This window comes from Acanthaster planci, linkage group LG14 (assembly GCF_054643075.1).
Source record: "Acanthaster planci isolate LZ-2023a linkage group LG14, COTS_SCS, whole genome shotgun sequence".
Taxonomy (NCBI): Eukaryota; Metazoa; Echinodermata; class Asteroidea; order Valvatida; family Acanthasteridae; genus Acanthaster; species Acanthaster planci.
This window is the reverse complement of record NC_141790.1, coordinates 11,799,085-11,820,046: the sequence shown is the minus strand read 5'-3', so window position 1 is coordinate 11,820,046 and position 20,962 is coordinate 11,799,085. Positions and strand designations below refer to the sequence as shown.

At 42.2% G+C, this 20,962-nt stretch overlaps 1 protein-coding gene across 2 annotated transcripts in view; it reads left to right on the top strand.

Moving 5' to 3' along the window:
• Nucleotides 1-20,962, top strand: part of LOC110983600 (uncharacterized) — a 35,529-nt gene that overhangs the window by 10,034 nt on the left and 4,533 nt on the right. Inside the window, exons 2-3 of one of the 2 annotated variants that reach the window (XM_022242965.2) lie at nucleotides 4,730-4,812; nucleotides 11,570-11,645. The gene's annotated coding sequence lies outside the window, so the exon portion shown is untranslated. The remainder of the gene's footprint in view (nucleotides 1-4,729; nucleotides 4,813-11,569; nucleotides 11,646-20,962) is intronic. The other variant, XM_022242964.2, reaches the window with a different exon arrangement.

Genomic DNA, 20,962 nt, shown 5'->3' with positions numbered 1-20,962 from the left:
AAGATGAGTCCAAGGATATCGAAACTGACATTTCTCAAAGCGTTGCAGTTGTGGGCGTTGATTTTAGCTGTCAAAATTTTATCTCTGCCCGTATGGGACTTGTAACGCGAGTGTCGTTTGCGAAGAACCGTGTGAGCTTACTCGGCAATTTTTTTTTTTTAATTTTGTATATATCCCAACGGAGCGTGCATCTTAGCGCGTGTTGGTTATCCAAAATGCAGGGCCTGCAGGGAGTGTAAACCCCGCCGCCAGATCACGTAAAGTCTCACAGAATGGCTACTTCATAATTATGAGACGTTCTTCAAAATTAGAATCGTATGAAGTATATGCCGTCATCATGGCCAGATTAAAAGAGGTCGCCGACTTGGTCCGTCGGTTTTCTAGCCCGAGGGTAGCGCCATTTCCCCCGTTTTCGCCCACCTGGCGTTGGCTCTGCTGGTCATCAATCATAGAGGTTCTTTCCAGTGATACCAAAGACCCGTTTTTGTCTCTGACTTATGACGTACAATAAGTCATCCTTACTGGCCGTAGCGTGTGCACCTGCCTTCTGTCACATAAACAGGTTCAGATGTACTTCAGTTATCACTGATCTGACTAGAGGAGAGCGAGAAGTTGAATGCTTCACAGTGGATCTGACTGGTCATAAAGTACTGAAAACCCTATGTAGATGTTTTGTTGAAACCATTGAATGCCCAAGGAGGTCCAAATTCCTGCAACATGTCGGACAAAAGGTCCATCTATCTCTGACATGGCTCTGCGTAAATTTCGGCTGGTGGTTTTCCTATTTGGAAATCTCATGTACTGTTTCTTTCCTCATTTGAAAAACAAAAAACAAGCAAACAAACGAGCAGAAAAGATTGATTGATAGGTCTGTGCAATCACCTCCTTATGCCAAATTCGACTATCTTGCAAGATCCAGGCCTAGGCCTAAACCATGTGCTTTAGATCCTACTGGTAGATACAAAATTGTGTCGAGTGAAATATACTAAGACAATCGACTGCCATGGTATCAAATGAAGACACAAGACTGTCCTCAGCCTGCGTCGGATCCGATTACTGTTGAAAACACGGATGACTAATGGAACACTTTCACAGATATGAACTGCGAGGATTATTTGCTGCGTCTTAATACTCACATAGGAGTATCCTATTCCCTTTTTAAGGGTGCCTCTTGGGGTCTTTGGTCTTGTTCTGGGATAGATTTTCATCATTACAAAGTACCAATTCTCATTCGAAATGAAAACTGCGAATTATTGTTCCGTTCTAATTTCGCATAATAAAAGACTGCGTATTCAAACGCTAATATTCGCTAACTGCGCGTGCAGCTGTGTGCCTCTAGCTTCACTGAAAAATCAACATTTCTTCTTGTACCCTGTGCAAAATCATTTGGCCTTCGCTTAAAGTGATGACGATATAATAATTTCCAACATCAAAAGTTATGATTAACCACTGTTATAACTAAGAAGTGGTTTTTTGGAGTGTTTATCTTGACTAACTAGAAACTATACCAAACTGTGGAAGTTGAACTCTGTACTATCACAGCAGAATCTTTGTCGTATGCATTGGGGATTTGTTTCAGTAAGATTCTCAGCTTACTAATTCTTGACAGCTCCAAGAGAGTTTGTGTTAAAAATTCATGGGCAATGCGTTAAGGAAAGAATCCAAGCTAGAAAATACCATCAGACTAACTCTGTCATTTCTGTTTAATCTTATAGAATAGGGAGAGAGTAGAACAAATACCCCAGCTGGATCGATAATACAAACCATTTATCTTCATGTACATGTAAACCTATTTGAAAGTCGGTGTAAGGAGTTTGGTCTTTCGTGGGGAGGTAAAGTTAATCCCCTATGGTTCGTACCACAGCAGCTCAACAGACGCGTCCCCAAAGGAGGCGCCATCTGAAGATTTGGTCCAGTCATTTTTAGCCTGAAAATATAGTGGCTTATGCTGCCTGCTTTCCATTCAACTCTTAAGTTTCCAGTTCTTAGCATTCGATGTTTTTACCATGGGGATTCGGGTTGGCTCTGGCTGAGTTCCTCAAAATTCAAGCCCGAAGCGCGGTTGACTGGAAGATCAATCACTCTTGTAGACCATGCCGTCCATTTTGCTCAGATCCGTTGATTGGACGGGACAACTGTTGATGACCGGCTGTGTTTTGGGGGTTCATCCTAAAAATGACCGCCAGTTTTGCGTGCGCATAAAAAACACAGAACGCCAGTTTATGATCCTGGAAATATGGCAGGACTGTTCTGTTCTTCTTGTTGGGAATTTTCTCTGGGGTAAGTCTGAATTAGTGATCGAAAATTACAGATTGCTGTGCATCTATTTTCGGTCGCCGTGTTGCAATAGAGTGTAAATAACGCGCCAGATCTTTGGTTGTAAGGCAAAAAGAAGAGGAAAGGAAGGCAATTGTTGGCAGTGAAGTTAAAACCTATAATTTACTGAAGTTGAAATATGTTGATATTTCTACATTTCTGAGTGGTGCGCAGTGTAGCAGACCGTTATTCCATCCTCTCTGTAAACCCTGAGACCATTAATTGTTGCACCGTTGGCGGCATTCAATGGATTGGAAAGCACGAGAGATGAATTATTAAACATTTCATGCCATTTGGTAGAAAGATCAAAGCAGACTGTGATCATTAATAATCTCACCAAGTCAATTCATGCAAAGAGGTTGTCTGCTGACAGCCTGATGCCTTTCATCCATGACAACTGTCTCAATGAAATGACATATTGAAAGCACATTCATTTTCCACCATTGTTACAGCAATATACTTTACCGTAAAGCATGTTTTATTCAAAAATAATTACCCTTACATTCATATATCGGGGCAATGTGGTTTATACTCCAGTGCTTCGTACGTCTCTGACAATAGCTTTTCGTGTTTTAAAGGAGGCATTCATCAAACTACTGCAGAAAACACATTATGGTTGGAACTTTCATGAACAATTCATTACCACACAAAGCCGAGCAGACACCCATTTTTCAAATTTTCTACTTGTTTTCCTAGCAAAGAAGCTCAGTAGGGATTGCATACCATTAATAGTTTGGTCTACCATAATACTATGCAAATAAAAACGCCCCAAAAGATATTGGTTGGCAATTTTTTGTTTAAATTGAGAAAAAGAAATTAATTTGAAAGAGCGTGTTTGACCGTTTGGTGCGACTGCATTTCAAAGTCCAACATCGGATGGTGTACAATAGGTCATATTGGTATTTAGAAGGTTTCGGCTGTCATGGTTTGGTACTAAGCTGGTATAACAAATTGTTTCATCGAAGTACGTACATTCGGAGCTTGAAATGCAAAGTATTGAATGGATTTTCTTCCCAGACCTCTTTAAACGAATCGTGCTTAGTCTCACTCTATCACCGGGGGCTTCGATAAGAATCACCCCACGAAGATCGAACCAGTCCCCGTTCGCTCCCTCATAACCCGATAATTCTTTCTTTCGTGGTGGTGTGGTACCCCCTGGCCCCGATGGTTGATAAGGTTGTCCCTCATCCGGTAGGTAAGGGTCATAATCCTCTGTCTGCAGAGGTTTTGAGTCTCAGACATTCGTGGAAGTCATGGGCACCTGGGTGTGTTTTCGAACTTGAAGTTTTGAAGAGTACAAGGTGCGGTATCTGTAGAAACCTAAAAGCGGCCTAACTTCCCGCTGCTGTCCGCCTTGAGCAGGAGCACCCCCTCATCGGTTGAAAAGAGCCGTCCTACTTTGGAATGTTAATTACGTTGGTAGCTGACGCGACTGTAACACATGCATTTCATAGTCGTTTGTGAACCAGCGAAGTGCAATTCCCTCCCAAGGACAATTGCGCTCTCTCTTGGTCCAGCTTGGTGGCTCATACATAACATCGATTCCTTGTAAAAGGCCTATGCAATTCCTTCGTGAGGTCTTGTCCTACATTACACAGCACTTTGCGTATCTGACATGAAATTGGTCAATTGCTTCTCACCTGTGTTATGTTAATAATTTAGAAAGTTAATTGAAAAAATATATTTATTATAAAACCACCAATGACTATATACGTGTACTTTTTATTGGGAGACTTTTGCTACAGACTTATTCCAAGGTTTCAAGTGGGGAAGTTTTTCTTTTGTTGTTCCTCATAATTAAGCAGAATTATAATGATCGCGTGGATTTTTGACCGAAGTCGTGTGAAACTAGCTTCGGAGAAGTTAACAGTGGTAATGTAATTAGCGTCTTGTGTGGCCTACCAGGGTTGGGCTTAGACTAAACACATCTCAGGGATGGGTACTCTCGCGGTGTTCTTGTCTCTGTGAACGTTAGAACATCCGGCTGATCGTTGGATCAGCCTAAGAATGTCACGATAATGCTGCCTCAACACAGACTGCTCACAGGAGCTTATAAAGCCAAGCGTCTTGAAGGGAACATCAAGAGGAAACTTTGAAGGGGTTAGTGTACGTAGTGCGATGGTCGCACGCGGATTAACAGCCGAGGAGGAAAGAACTCTAGCCTCGGAAAAAATCGGAAGCGCTTGTCCAGATGTTACTTTAAATAAGCGCTCACAGTACTCGCCATGCGTGTTGCCCTCAGGCTGATCAGTCTCATGTAGCAGATGCGGTGATTTTGATGAACGGTTTAAGGAAGAAAGGGATGAGACCTGTAGAACATTTTTCAATGTCGGAAGTTTGCATGAGTGTATCACCCCGCACAGATACGCCAAAATATATTCTATGATTTAAAAAGTCGTGATTTTTTCTCCAGGTACAAGTACACTCATAAAACAAAACTCTGGGTCCGAGGTTGTCAAAGTCGACTCACACCGGGACACATTCGATCTAATACAGGTCAGTGAAGCTCCGTTTTCACAACCAGAGTTCATCTTGACACTGATATATCTCATCATATATTGCACAGATCCAGCGTCGGTATAGTATTTATCATAAGGGTTAGGAAAATGACTCAGGTGCATGGCTTAATAGAATTAATGTCCTCGCAACGACCTGGTTCCCGCCACCCTCTCGGCGTATTTGATGTTTACCGTGTTGGATGTCCAATCTCTTAGCCCGCGGCGATTTCATAGGCGTTTCCTGTTCATAAACATTGTCCAGTAAGGCAACTCCGGTTATTGTTGCCGTTGTGCAACTGTGATCTTTAATTGAGGCACGCGCAGGTCGTGCCGTTTGACTGGGTAATCGTGAAAGCCTGACCTTTATGGACCCGAAGCAAAATCGAGAAAAACGCTCGTCGATTTATCCCAGTATGAAATTACACCCGCTATTTATCAGATTACAGGGCTTGGCCCATTGTCAAGGGGTTATTCTTTTATGTCGTTCAACCTTCACGTACTTTTTCGAACACAGACATCATCGAATGCGAACTAATTCATTGCTGAAATTGATTCGCAACAGAGAAGGTTTCCATCAAAACACATACAGTAGATTGCCACTGTGAAAGGTTTTTATATGCATCAGACTTTGTGTCACATTCAAGAGCGTTCATCTGAGAGTGTTTTGGCATTCCGTTTTTTTTCATCTTTTTTTTATCTGGATTTGAGTCTGTTTTTTGACCGTGATAAACGAGATGCGACTATCCAATAATGTGATCAGCATCGAGCTGCCCAACATAAAATTCCTAGCAATATATAAAAAATGTAATCCCAGATATTTTATCTGATTCATATTGGCCGAATTAGAAGCAACAAACAGCCCCCCAAAATGGACATCAAAGTCAAACTTCCAAAAATCGTGACGGTGACATCAATTAAATAGCGTGTCCAGAAGCTGATCCTGCCCTGAGGCCACAGGGGAAAGAAAGTGGCTAGACACGCTGATAAAACCCCTATGTCGAACCTAATCAGAGGCTACCATCAGCGAGGATATAACTTGGTTTTCAGTGACTCCTCTTCACAGTCAGATATTCCCTGGCTGATTCGACAAAGATAACAGGATAAAAAATTGTGCAACCGTCCCCGATTATTCTCGCGGATTCACGTAAAGCTTCGAATTAGACGCTGCCTCGGGATCCTCGATTTAATTTCTCTCCACGACTCTCGTCTTGTCTTGAAGAAGACAGAGAATCCGTGCAATATTTTGGCAGTCACGCAGAACCAGGTCCTTGTAGCAGGAAAGGTGCAGAATGGCCTTCAAGCACTTGCTGTTTCCGATCTTTTCCGTTCCTACTGTTGCACTGCCAGAGTTTGCCGGCGCATTTGGTATTTGTCCATGCATTTGAAATCATTTAAGAAGTTGATGGTAGGTAACTGGTAATTATGTTCTTCTGTTATTCACAATTACGCATTCACCCAAAACGGATACGTGACATCCGGTCCGTAAGTGACTTCGTCACAAAGGCAGACGCGCCACTATTTGCAGGCTCCCATTGGACGATCGTTGAAGCTGCGCGTTAGCTTCCGGTTCCATGGTTTCACGTAAACGGCAATCAATGCATGTAACCCTATGTGCAGTGGGCGTGGTTGAAATTGAAATGACACCACACTTACGAACCAGATAAGAGTGACTACACTGTTCTGTCAAAGTGTAACACTACCCACTCGTCCATGCGCCGAAAACAGAATCGTAATTTAAGAAAGACTACAAGACAGGAGCAGGTATATGTTTTCTATTAAGAATACTGTTTTTATAGGAGGGATAATAAACTGCTGTGGACCTTGCCATGTCCTTTGTGAACTGAGAACCGATCCATTCCGACTGAAATAGTTTCATTTCTAGTGGCCTTTTCTTGTAAAGGCTGTCAGCCAGTCTGTTGAAATATAAAATGAAATAAGGTAGTAGCTGCACGTGGGAATAGTGGTGGCTTATAACAAAGCGTTGTAAGATTAACGTGGGTAACGATGTCACGAACAACAATAATTTAAGACATCTTGTACACTTAGTTTTTGTAAGGTACGCCAGAGGAACGAGTCTTAAAAATTTTTATCTGGAGGTAACTGGGTCCGCCATTGGTTCAGCCCAGCGTTGTCTCCATGTCCATCACGTCCATCCATCCAACACCGGCATCTCACGCTACATTACCCTGTATCACTTAACAGGCGCATCACTGCAACACGAGATCTTTTCGTACGTCTGGTCGCATTAAGCGCACGAGATCGAGAAGAAAGACGCGCGCGGTACGATCGCCGAATAGGAGCGAACATTTTTGTCTGTAGGCCTAATTGCTTGTCATGCGTCATCAGCGATTGATATTCTTTATTTATTTTGACTTACAAGTGCGTTTTCCTAGTCGTGTAAGGTCTTGCCTTTTCCAGTGGAGACAGATTGAGCTCACCTTTTCTCCAGATATTTTTTAAAATATTCATTACTTATTTAATAATAATTACTTAGTTAAAAGTACAAAAGGGTTGTTTATTGTTTTTCGCAGGATTGGAGGTTCAACACACTGAACTTTGTGTTTTCTGTACAGCTAACAGTGCAAAACTGAAGACTTATTCTTATTCTAAATTAGAATTTAGATTATTGTTTGGATCGTGTCATCATTCTCAAAGTGACTGATGTCTCAATGTACGTGAAAATAATGGTAGTTTCGTTCCTAATAATAGATAAATATAGATTTTTTTGTACGTTTCTGGGCCATTGCAAATGGCAAGGCTCACGGGGTGTCATCGTCGTCTGGTAAAGTTCTACATCACTGTCTCCTTGGAAACCTTGTCTCCAGCTCCGTATCCAATATTTGGAGGAAATGTTCACACCATTTTCCCACCTACTTGCTGGTACAGCTGCTCCAAGCCGGAAGGAAGTTAATGAAAAATAATGGTTGGTTGTCATCAATGTGTGGTACCAAAGCAATATGGTAGGCTAAACAAGACCTGATTGGTTGGTTCATTTCTTCGACTTAATGTGAGCAGACATCGGTGTCTGGTAGCAAACATACGTAATACTGACGCAAGAGTCACCCGCTTGCTAAAATCTCAATAGAACAGCACGTTCTCCCTTTCTTATTACCGAGTGCTCTCTGGTGACATTGGTTACATGCGCGCAACTCTTTTAATTTCAACTGCGCAAATTTTAAGGTTAGCATGACTAAATTGGCTCAATTTATTCAAAAGCTGACAATATTTCAGAGTGATTATATTTCCAGGAATCATTTGCCCTTTTGAAATTAGAATTGAAATACGCGACTTCTATAAATCTGAAGACTGGAGTGTATCGATTCTACAAACGGTTGGCTTTCCGCTACGTTGCAACTGCAAACATGTCAAATATGACATCGAAGTTGTTAGTATCTCTAAATTCGCCTCTAACAAAGTAAACGCACTATCACAGGATGGGACAGTGCAAACGGAACACTGAGAATTAATGAGTGTTACCATCTTGCGTGTATAGCAGCTGCTACAGGCCTATAACTAGTGTATGTACAAGGGAATTCCACTTCATCGATGACCGTCAAGAGCTTACATTGCAGGCTTCATGATGTAAGACTTCACGTGAGTCGTGCATTTGAAGCACAAACAGCCTGGCAAAATTACCCCAACACGGTCGTCTCCCTCCCACGAGAGTTCCGAACATCCATTTAGTAAATGAATGTGCCCCTCTCGTTGGCGTTTGCTGAAATAACAGCCATCCCGTCAACATGATTTTCCAATCGCCAATCGGGTTCAATACGCTAAGGGCATATTCCTTAAGAGTCAAGTAAATACATTCCTCCTTTTTGTAGACGCAAGCTGAAGTGGATTTTATTCACCCTTCAAAATTGTCCGATTGCAGTTTTTAAGCACGTCGCAGGTGCTTGCTTCCCGCGTTCGTTTTTAAAGAACCCCCACAGAAAGACACACGGGCATGTGCATGATAGCTTTTAACGTCTAATGTTCGCACTGGGGCATTTTTGTCCCTGGTGTCAAATTAACGAGGTGTTATACTCCAATCACAAGGGTGATGGATGGGGCGGGAGAGGCGCTAGTGAACCGTTTAGAATTCCCAAGCTGCTGGGATAATTCCCTCCGCTGCTGCATGTAATATCAAACACTTCACGGATGGGTGCCGTGATGGTTCACACAGAGTTTTGGTAATGTAGCAGAGTACGACATATACCGCAAGTAAATATTGACCTTCCTCATGTCAATTGCAAGTAAAACTATCATTTTTCTGGTCTCTAAACGGTTTTCACAATTCACTCGAAGTAAACAGCAATTCAAAACAGTAATCACAGCCTTGTAGCGATCGGTGACAAAACAGTCACAGTTTGAAAACTTTGGCGTAGAAACACGTGTTCCTACCAAAAACTTCATGGAGGTAGGAGCTATTGCTTCGTAGAGAGAGTTCAAAAGGTCGAGTCTGATACAGACGTTCGTTAATCCACAATTCTCCCCTTCACAGCAGTCACCTGTTATGGTTAAAAGCATAATCTCTGGGCAGTAAACTACATCGTTCTAATAGTATGGGAGACTTTGAAACGTTGGTGGCAGCAGACATACCAGTCCTTTTTCAAGGTCTTATATACGCTTGCTGAGAACTGTGCGCGCATGCTCAGAAAAAATAAGAAGACGGGTTTGTCCCCACCGTCCCAAAGTCTCCCACTGCTATCATCTGTTTATAAACAGGATGCTTTTTGACTTGGTCGCACGATGGGCCCATCTTATTGGGCTCATTTGCAGCCATCACAGCGACTCGTGCGAATTTAATATTTTATCATTCCTGGCACATTGCGAGCGTAGTTGGTCATACACGCTTCGTATTCCATGTGCGTAAATGTGTAGTTGATCGCTGATGTACGGCGTGTTGATGGAATTACACGTGCAGGACTTCATGTGGTGGGCCGAAGTTCGTGGTTAAAATCAACGACAAGGTGTCGTGAGTGGCAAGAATAACCTATAGAGACTGGTTTAAAATGAAAAAAAGGGGGAAAGTGCCAACTATCGCACATTAGTCAATGTTGCACCACTCTCATATACCAAGACCACTGTTAACTGTACGATGGCCGATATTCACCGTCGCGAAGTTAGTTTTTCCTGTTTATTTAAACAACAACAACAACAACAACAACAACACTCTGTTACCGAGTCGGTAACACGGACTTTATCAGTTGCTTACAGCGTTATTTCAGAAATCATCAAACATTGTTTGCTTCCCTCAGTCGAAAATGCTATATAATAAAGTAAGGACAGTGTAGAATTGGAAATGAGTATACACGAGCGTCGTAAAAGTGGGTAGGGGTTATAACACCCCCCCCCGTTAGTCACTTATGTTGGCAAAATCATAATAATGTCGGAAAGAATGGAGAAGGAAGGGGAGAGGACGGGACTGCGTGAGTGTCCGGTTGGGGAATCACACTACTATTACACACGCGAAATTTGCCGACCGTTGGTCAACAAAATTTGATGATGGCAGCTTGGTCTAGCGACGCCCGTGAGAGTACAACCTCTTTACAAATAAGTAACGTTCATGGTCGCTAGACAACCCATACATAAACCTTCTCTTAATTCTTTAAAGGCGGAGCTACTTTCGTCGTTTCTGGTTATGCTCTTACGCTGGAAACTTTAATCAGATTTTCCTTGGGACTGATGAAAAGGGATATGACATTTGAAATGTTTTATGGATTCCTCGATTTGATTCCACATTTTCGTCACTGATTTTCGTGTCGTAGCGCATCTACAAATCACATCCTCTCTCCAATCACAGCCTCAGATGTTGCCAGACATTTTTCAGCAGGAATCAGGTGGTTTCCAAGCTGCTAATGACCTTCTCTTTCCGTCAATTTGGCGCGAAATTAGCCAAGCTGCCTCTCCTCGGCTAACGAGATCTGCAGTGTGCTTAGAGCCCCATCTGCGTGTACGCTCTTGCTAAACGCCGTACGGTGTTATTAACACGAACTGACACCGGCCTTTTAGTGTTAATCCATCATGCGACACACGCCTCGCATGACAACATCTGTAATTGGAAAATTGTGTTAGAGGTGTCGTGTTAGCGTCATCGAGTGACAATTATTAAGGACGTTTCGTCGTTTTGGCTTGTCAAGGTTGTATGACAGCACAAAAAACCACAATCTTTAGTAAGTTTTGAATGTCAGAAGGCCCAATGATCAGCGATGCAGTGCGCATATTAATGATGCCTTTCTGCTCACTGTACTCAAATGTACTATCCACAAGGCGTGAATATGTGACACAGTATTGTAACTACGAAGTAGTTGCCAATATAGCATCAATGAACCAATTCGGTATTCCAACTGTGCATTCCTAAAATGAAGCGCGTTCGAGGTCATTCGGGAACAGCGGCAGGCGGGCCCCAGATCTGCCCTATCCGAGTGGTCAAACACGTGATGTTTTCTCGACCGACCTCACCTTTTTGGAATACCGAACTGGCCCATTGTAGCTTAATACCTGTTATTCCACTAGTCATTTAGCTTCAATGCAAGCCCTTAGACCTACCTGTCACATTTAATGAAGCTTGGCATTTACTTGCACATCTACTTCTGTGGAACCATAGAAGCCCCTTCCTACGCATTCTTAATAAATTTTTTAAACGGCGTAGTGTTTTCATGGTCTGTGGTCTATACGTCGCTTAATACAACGCACCCATTCAGCAGAGCACGCGGTATAGAGCGTGCATTATAGCTTGCATTATAAAGGCGGAACTTTCTGATTTCTTGCAGACTGAGGAAGTGAAAAAGGATAGAATTACTGTCGAAAACGATTAGAGAGGTTACAGCCAAGAACCTGAATTTCAAGGTAAGAATTTATTACGATTTAACTTCCGATTCCAGAGCGAATGGTACTTTTCGACGGTAGTAGTATTCCAGGTACAGTCTACAAGCTTCTCATTGCATAAATTTCTTTAGCAAAATAGCCGACCTCAGCTTTTGGCGGTGCGCGCTTTTAATCTGTGCAACGTTTGCCTCCGGAACTTTCAACGGCGCTGGTGCGTGCTGTTAGCTTTTTGGCTGTGACAGAGTCTTTGATGAAGGAGACACCAAGGTACCAAATGCTGTTAACAATTGTTTACTGTTCAGGAGCAGAAAGCATACGAAATGATTTATCATGGCCGAAATTAGGGCTTTCATTAGCAGTACCTTTCAAACATAATGGACAATTGCTCAAAGTTCAACCAAACCTTGAGCTCCTCAGAAGTTTTCCATGACAGGCAAACTTATGTATGCCTACATTCTCTCTTTTGATCAACAATAAAAAGACAAAGGGTGAGACAAATCACAAAAGGAAACAATTAAGAGTCTCCTTTTGATGTATATTGTCCATATTTTGTTTTCCGCCTTCTTACAGGTGTACCTTTAAAAGTAGTCAAACAGTATACACGTACATGTACATTGTTGTCACTTATAGGCAGTATTGCTCCAGCATGTAGACTTATCATTAGACTTGAGGATTAATTAACCTAATTGCTTGTTTAACTCAGCAATGTCCTCTGAATATTATAGTTTTGTTATCAGTGCGCTCCATTAAGTAATAATTGCGGCCGAGTGGCAGTATAGATACCGTCTTGACGTCGTTAAATCTTGTTTTTACGCACAGCCACATCATTTTTTACGGTCTTGTTACATCATGGCCTTGCCATTAAAGTATTATTCTAATGTGACTTGTTGACTTCACCAAGGTGTTTTTGAAAAGATTCGTTCGGCTCGTGAACCCGAGCCCTCCACCAATCGTAGACTTTTTTTTACCCAACTCAATCTTCTTGTGCAAACTGGCCATTCTGGAAACCTTGACGGGGAGTAAGTGAAGATTAAGCGTAAACCATGCTAATTTCCTCATTCATTCCTTTCACCGGCCATGTTTAAAACTCAGTTTATTGTCCAAAAAGGCCAACAAATTTACAAGTGTTGCAGGTAAAACGTTAGGTTGCGCGGTTTAAGATCTGAGCGAATCAGATTGAAGAAGTTTGAATTACCCCCCCCAGAGTCACAACTTACAGCTAAAATAAAACAAAAACGAGTCATCTTTGAGAACCGGAATTAAATTTCGAATGACTATGTAAACGTTCGTTTTCAATCAACGGCCGCAATCCCAGCTCCTTTTTTCGTTAGCATTGTCCGAATATAAACAACCTCAACGGGAAACTCTGACGTGCAGGCGGGGACGCTGCATGGGTCCCCTGAGCGTTGCTTGCTGATATCAAGGGTCGGTTGTCGGGAATCGATGGAGATGCTGTAGGCCTCCACCAGCATTCTGGTTGGGTTGATTCGCCCGGACCCGATTAAGGGAGGGAATGACAGCTTATACACGTGGCCTAAAAGAATCTAGAATCAAACACGGCTAACATTGCGGACGCCATATCAGCCTAAGTTGCTTTCGAACCTGAATCAGAGAAGTGTGAGACGGGGAAAGAGTCAACCATTCATATAATGAAACTTTTTCTGGTGTGGACATTAAAGAAGGATGTAGTTTGCAGTAGGTTTCCCTTCTAACCATTACGTTTATAGTTCTCTTTAGAAGCAATCTGCCTGGAAACTTCATTTACGATACATATGTAATCTCTGCACGTGCTCTTAATGCACTCCAATGGGGATGTCTCGCCCGGAGGTGATAAAAAAAACCGATGAACATTTCTCGTCAGGAGGAGATCAGGCGAGGGGACGAAAGGTAATAATGAACACGTACCGGTAATGACAACAACACAACATGCCACGTCGACCTGTTTTTTTCTTCGTTCTGAGCAGAGAGTGGGCCGGCGGTGGTTAGAGATGGAAATCCCAAAGGGGCCTTCTTCCCTACTTGGAAGGACAGACCGGTCGATTGGTATGTTCTTGGCGATGAACACCAGGCATTATTACATCCACGCGTTTTTTTTTGGTAGTTGGCTTATGGTGCCTCGATCAAATAAGCAATATCTTAACACCCTTGGAAAAAAGACATATCAGTTGCCTTTATGCGTGTGGATCAATGGAAGTGGATAGCAGACATCGTTATGACGTCCTCCATAGCGGACTGTGAGTTGTGAAGCCGGCATATTGTTTTAGACACTGTCCAGATTATAAGTTACCTTGTAAATATTTTGATAATAAACGCAGGAGGACAATTTACGTCATAGGGCTGATTATAAGGTGCTTATTCTACAGAGTTTACAGAATTTTCACTTCGACCGACTACTTGTTTATTACTTTTTTGACGATAAACGCAGCAGGACGATTTACGTCATACGACTGATTTTAATGTGCTTATTCTACATAATTTACAAATTTTTCATTCCGTCCAAATCCCTTTTTTTTTGGAAGCTGGCCTTGTTTCTGTCATTTCACTTAATAAAGCATAGAATGAATCTTGGTGCAACATTTAACAGCTGTCCCATCCGGTGTTCCACGGAGGTTAAAACTTGGATGTCTTTTAACAACAAATCTTTTTCTATGAACCCTGGTGAATTTTTTAATCGTCTTGCTTGATTTTTAGTGGATAGAAAGTGATCTTTTCAGTCTCAGCTCATTGGGTATGTTTCCATCCAGGATATGTTTCGTCAGGTATTGCAGAAACGGAATATTTTTGACGTGGTTCTTTGTCCGTCCTTGACTTCAAGAAAAGGGCGGGTCCTTGATGTCGAGCCCCACGGAGCACTTATCAGATCGCCCACTGAGTTTGGGGCCGACTGATCGTTCGTCTGAAAATCCGCTTTCCAGAATCCGATGTCTTCCCTTCCAGAGATTGACTTAAATCTCCTGGTTCATTCTTATCGCTGTAATCAGTAAGAAGATGTGCCGAGGTTGGAAAGATCAGTGGCGTGCTTCTTTCCAAGGTGCGCCCCGAGAAGATTTATCATTTCTATTCTCAGAGTCAGTCTGTAGGATATGACTCGCCTCGCCTTTGCCTACGGATAAAAGACGATTGCAGACAAAAAACTAAAATGTCAAGGACGAAAGTAGTTTCCGTCAAGTCTCACCAGATCTCATGCCATGCCTTTAGAATGAGATCTGACAGTGTATGTGTGCATTCTCATATCGTTTCCCGTTTGACCATATGACTACGCTCTTGCTTTCTTTGGTTACCAAGTTATTATTAGTTCTCATTTGTGAGGTATGGTGTATCCCAGGCATCCGAAGCGGTGCCTTTCACATCAAGAAGAGCCGGAATGAAAACATGAGTTAATCGGGCTCCTTGGAAGCGGCAACGGCCGCCATACCGCTGGTATTCATCAGGAGATGACTTAGGTCTACACCTGCATCCAATATTATGAGGGCTTATCGTGCCTAAAGAGGGGACATCACCATTCAAACGGTCGTCGCGGGCGGTTGCCGAATGGGCCTCGGCTGCTCGCTGGCAAATATTGTCTCATACAATTATTGCCTACTTGAATTGAATGTGGCGCGTTATTTCTGCCAATAATCCACCTCAGTGGAGCGCGAGGGAGAGGAGGGTGTCGTCGGAGATAAAACGCCCTCTCAAATGCGTTTTTAATAACGTCTGGAAATTAAATTGCGAGGCTGTTGTGTGGAAATTGGGTTGTCATGAATTTTTATGCCGGGCGAAAAAGACTGATAAACAGTGCGTGCGTGTTACTGTCCCAGTAACGTGCAATCGATTTGGAATAGATTTAAGGCCGCGCCTCTATACCGTGTTGAACACGGACTTCAATCAACACATCATTTCATCAACACGCATCATCACTCTTAACTATGTGAATGAGATAACTCTTATGCACTGCTCCACAAAACAAGTCTGACGCAATTTTCTTTATAGACGTATGGTGCCCGGAAGTGGGCATTCATTGGTTAAATAAAGGTTTATGAAAGTTACATTTTGTTTGATGACTTTCTCGAGGCAGACATTGCTACACCTTTTCCCATTTCCTTAACGGCATAAAGACGTGAGCAGGAAGTTTGAATGACTTTGTGAAAGATGGTGACCATCATGACTTTCTAATAAATGAAAGCACCCCTGCCTGTTTATGCTTTTTATGGGACTGCAAAAAATGCCGGAGATAAATGGCTTTTATTTTAACTAAAAGGAATTGGAAAGACAAGGGCTGAAAAGAGAAGTCGGTGTGAAAGAGTTCAGTTCTACACCGTAATTTTATAATTATGCCTTGGATATTTATGGAGTAAAAGCTTATTAATGTAACTGATTGTCCTTTTGACAATAATGATTTGTTAAGACTTCAGTCAACCGTGCAATGCGTTTACATGAACCACTTAAAGAATTCTGGAAAACTAAATAATTCTGAAAAGTGAAGCATCTGAAAATAGAGCTGATATGCCAAAATAGGCGATTCGTACCCCTCAAAAATTGACCGATTTCTGTCCTACTTTACTTTACCTTACACAAAGTGTTTCAGAATTTGTCGCCACGAGGGGTCATAAAGATCAACTACTCTTGACAGAGGCAACTCACTCGCTTCTAATCGGAGGACTGAGGGTGATGGATAACGCTGTACCGCCGTTATTCCTTTCTTTCTCTTTGAGTTATCGTAAGGCGCTTTAATGGAAAGAAAGCAACACCTCAGGCGTTGGCTTCAGTCTATTTCTGCCCTCCACCGATTGTTTTTTAGATGTGGACGAGTGATTGCCGCCTGTCATTTAATTTTCCCCCGCGTATCCGTCTCATGCACTCAGTCTGCGATCGGGTTGGTACCGGTGGAGGTACTGTTTAAAAGCATGGGCATCCTATCTGCGATAAAATGGAGACACTGACGCACTTTCTTTTGTAGCTTTTCTTCAGTCGCGCCGTTCGTGTTCTGCTCGTTATTGACGTTTTGTAATGTCACAGGAATTAGGCACAGCACCCACTGTACAGTGGATCACACCAGCCAGAGTAATATTGTTACCTATACCGTCTTTCTATTAACAGGACGAGGAAAGCACCGTCCCCCATCAGAACCACCACTTGAAACTTTAGCCTATACCATCCATACCCTCGTATCTATCAACTCTTCCAAACCTGCTGCTTGCCCTAAATGACCCAACAACGTCTTTGCCGTTCAGCACGAGCAACTATTGGATCATTTTAACCACTGCCTCCATTATCAGTCAATGTCATTTTTCCGTTCGGTTATTTTGTTTGACAGCGTTGTATCAGCACTGGGCCTCCACCACATCACGTTGATTACTATAGCTTCCATCACTGCTGCGTGTTCTTCATTATTTTGATAACTAATTGTCATCCTACATCCATTTTAAACCTATAAAGATAGTTAACTGCATTAATTATGTCCAATCCACTGTCAGTCAGCCATTTTTCCCTATAGCTAGTGCATGCTCAAAAAGTCAGTGGTACTTTTGGACTATCTGCCTCGCCATTGCTTCCCTCAAATTAGAGTCATCCTTTAAATGGATGATTCTACGGAGGTTGGGCCGTACTCAGGCGTAAAAGGAAATGTCTCTCTCTTCTAAAGCAGTCCTTTCCGGCACTTACTTTACGAACGATCTCGTCGAGAGAAAAAACTGTGATATACATTGGTAGACTTAGCTCTTAGGTAAGGACGCCTCATTGGTCATGATCAGGAATGGCAATCGATTTTTAACTAACCGTTTCAATCAATAACTGTACGTTTTTTGGAAGCTATGCAAAATCTATTTTTAAACTGTCCAATTTCAATTGTTTGACATATACACTTGGAACTGAAGATAGCTCATACATTTGCACGCCTGTGATGTTTGGACATGAATGGCGGAAAATGAATATGTCCCGATTTAGTCTCCAGCTGAAAGTGACTGCGTGAAGAAAAATGTTAAAATGTTAATCTTAAAGTTTACAAGAACATCATGTGAAAGGAAGCATCTGTGTGGGAGCCAAAAGCGGAATTAGAAAGAAGCATTCCTGATTTTGTTTAAGTCCAATTATTTTGTACGAATTTTGAAAATACTGCGCTTTTTAACAGAGTTTAGTTCAGGGTGTTTCGCGATCGGAATGAAAACTTCAAAGCTACACGTATTCCAGTTAGCCAGTTCAAACAGCGATTGATTGTCACCCAGTGGTCGATCGATTTTGGCTGGTAAACCTATGCATGAAATATACACCGGGTTTCAGGCAAAATCGGCCTGTGGTTAACCAATTGTAGCTGATCGAACTTGCCAAGTGTTATAGTCGAGTGCATCACGAACCATTTTACAAAGTCTAGCCACAGGCAAAGCAACGGATGACGACGAAGGAATGCTTTTATCACAGTTTATTTGAATAGCTTGTGACTTGGTCTAACACTGCTGGAGATGTGATAGACTTTTCAAAGGCTTTTGGGGGATTTTTGATGTATGGACTTGCAAGGTACTTTGAGAGATTATTTGACGGACTTGACAATAACACTGATGTATAACATGTTGAATGTGATTTGTTTTTCATTCAGCATGCGTTAAGGACACACCATTCCTCTCAAATTCGCTCCGTCACCTCACGCCTGATCGGCATTACGAGGTTGACAGAAAGAGGCAGCCGCTCAGGGGAAGAAAAAAAAAACATGTTTGCCCTCTTGAAAGCTTTTCTCTCGATTCTATCACCGTTATTGATTGTGTAACCGCAGCAAGAACGATAACATCGTCAATGTCTTACAGCTCCAGAGTATACGAGGCTAAGATATAAAGATGATTGTTATCGTCCGACCCTGAATCTCGACTCAAAGATCGAGTGGTAATATTGAGAGAACAAGTTGGACTGTTTTTATACTTTACTTGTACTGCGCGACAGATGTTCAAGTTCAGCAAAATGGTTCTATGATTGGACCTGAGCCCACTCATAGTCCACAGCATGCGTGACTACGCCCTCTAAACCAAACAATTACGGTCCGCTGTTTAGGTTGAATCAGGCGTCCATGCTCAGGTACGTTTCCCTGTCAGGCAAAGGACTTGAAACTGCTTGTGCGCAATCGCATCCGCGCCAATGGGTAGTATGGGTCATGGGGCTTTCATTGGGGTGCCTTATGAATTTCATTTAGTGGTATGAGAATTACTCGGGCTGTTTTGCACGCATACCTTACAATACTGACTCTACCTGTGTACACCACATCATTTCTTCCTGCCATAGTTTACATTTGAGCCAGAAAAAAAACAGTTACTGTACGGGGCACAAGAAACGTTGAGAACACGCTAAGTCTACGTTTTTGCGCATAGTCGCTGTATATCTAGGTGTGATTATTTTTGAACGTCCTGAAGGGAACTCACCGTAGCCACAACTCGAGATAACAGAAAATGGAACTTCAACGTACTCTGTACTATTACTGAAAAACACCCTCCTCTGTCAGAAAAAAAAACATGTGATGCCTGACAGCGTAGATTAGAATCAAGAAATATCATGTCATTGCACTTCTCTACTGAGTAATATCACTTCTTTCCCCAGGACCTGATAAATCTAGCAAGATCCCTAGTGAAGTCGCACCACAAGCAATGAAAACACGTCTAGTTATCTGAGGACTATCGTGTCTTCTTTGCATAGGGAGCGTCCCCATTTTATTAGTACACGTTGCTCGTCAAATAGACTATGAAATTTAGTATCTGTAGTATTGCAGTACATGTATTGTATCGCAATTTTGAATCGATATTTTTCATTCTTGATTATACTATTAAACTTTTTAAAATTTCATTGTGCCAAAATCAGCTCCTACCATTAAGAGTGTTGAAGTTGAATCTTTTTTCCCCTCCAACTTAAAGGTACTTAAATGAATGCGCGTTAGATAAAAAAAAACATGCCTACAACGCCATAGGAAAGCAACTCGCAATACTGATTGGTTCCGACAACATTTACCAGAGCGTTCAATTTAGAATGAAAAACTATGACTGATTAACGTCATTTGAGAATTCATTGGAGTACCGAGCACTACTCATTCGGATCGCTGGGGATTCCCAGAATTTCCCGCCGTAGCTCCGGGCTGCCTTTCAGCTTAAGTGTTTGCTTTGTCGTACCGTTTCCTGGGAATCTGTGAGAAATCTTCACCCCAAAAAGGAGAAGGAAGCATTTTTTTTGTCATCTCCGTCCAAGGAGACTAATAACTCTTGAGGAATCCTGAGGAATCTTATGACGTATTTTGGCGGACTTAGAAACAACATGAAAGTATGCGACTGTCTGAAGACACGGCAACCACGCAGTAGTTGAGAAGTTGCGCAACGTGTTTACGCCGGATGGTGTCTAAAAGTGCCTAAAAGTGTAGTTGTCTAAATGCAAACATACAAATACGTTTTGCATTCAACTTGCTTCATTACGTATACGCGACGACGGCCTGACGAACATAGCAAAAATCACTGTCCAGAGTGACTCGAAATTTGACGAGTGCGTGACGTGCGTGTTCAGCGAACTCAGAAGGCGATTTCAGACAACCAACTATCGGTACAGTGTGGTACTATTTTGAGTCGTTGCATGGTATACTCTCGTGAGGTGGGCATTTGGTGAGACTCCACTATGTTCCCTGAGCAACAAATGCCACCATTCTTACATTCTTATTCAATGATGTTTGCCAATGTGCCCCATGGTATGTTTCATTGACGTCATCAGATACATTTACTCCTCCCGTCTTTCGACGGTCTGGACATCTTTTGATTCCCTCACGGTTTGAAATAATGCTTTTAGCCCTCAACGAGATAGGCAGGAGATAACAGCGATAGTATCGATCGCTTGGACGAGTTAATCACGCATGGCTGCGCTGCGCGGCCCAGTACAAGATCCAGCGCGGGCTACGACACAAGCTTCAAAGTTTTCGGTACCGGAGCCATTCGCGCGTGACTTGTCAGAACTGATAAGAAAAAACAAAACAAAACAAAACAAAACAGGAAGACCTCAAGGCTGTGTGAATGACTAACTTTGACACGTCAACAATCTTTGAAATGGGTACAACACGTATAAAGGTACATTCCAACATCATTATTGAACATCTGTATAAGCCTTTGTTAATGTGGTCTCACGGAATTGTTCTTCCAAGAGTTGCTTCTTCCACGATTTCTATAAAGAGCAATCTTTTCCTCATCTTCTAAGTGACTGTCTCAACAGAATTGTTTTAAATGTGGTTCATTTTCTATTCATTCAGGCTTTGTTGTGTTGTTTCAAGTGAGCTCAGCAGTTTTTGCGCCAAAATCCATAAATATACTCACTTTTCATCATGTTTTGTGATGGTGACATATTGAATCAGA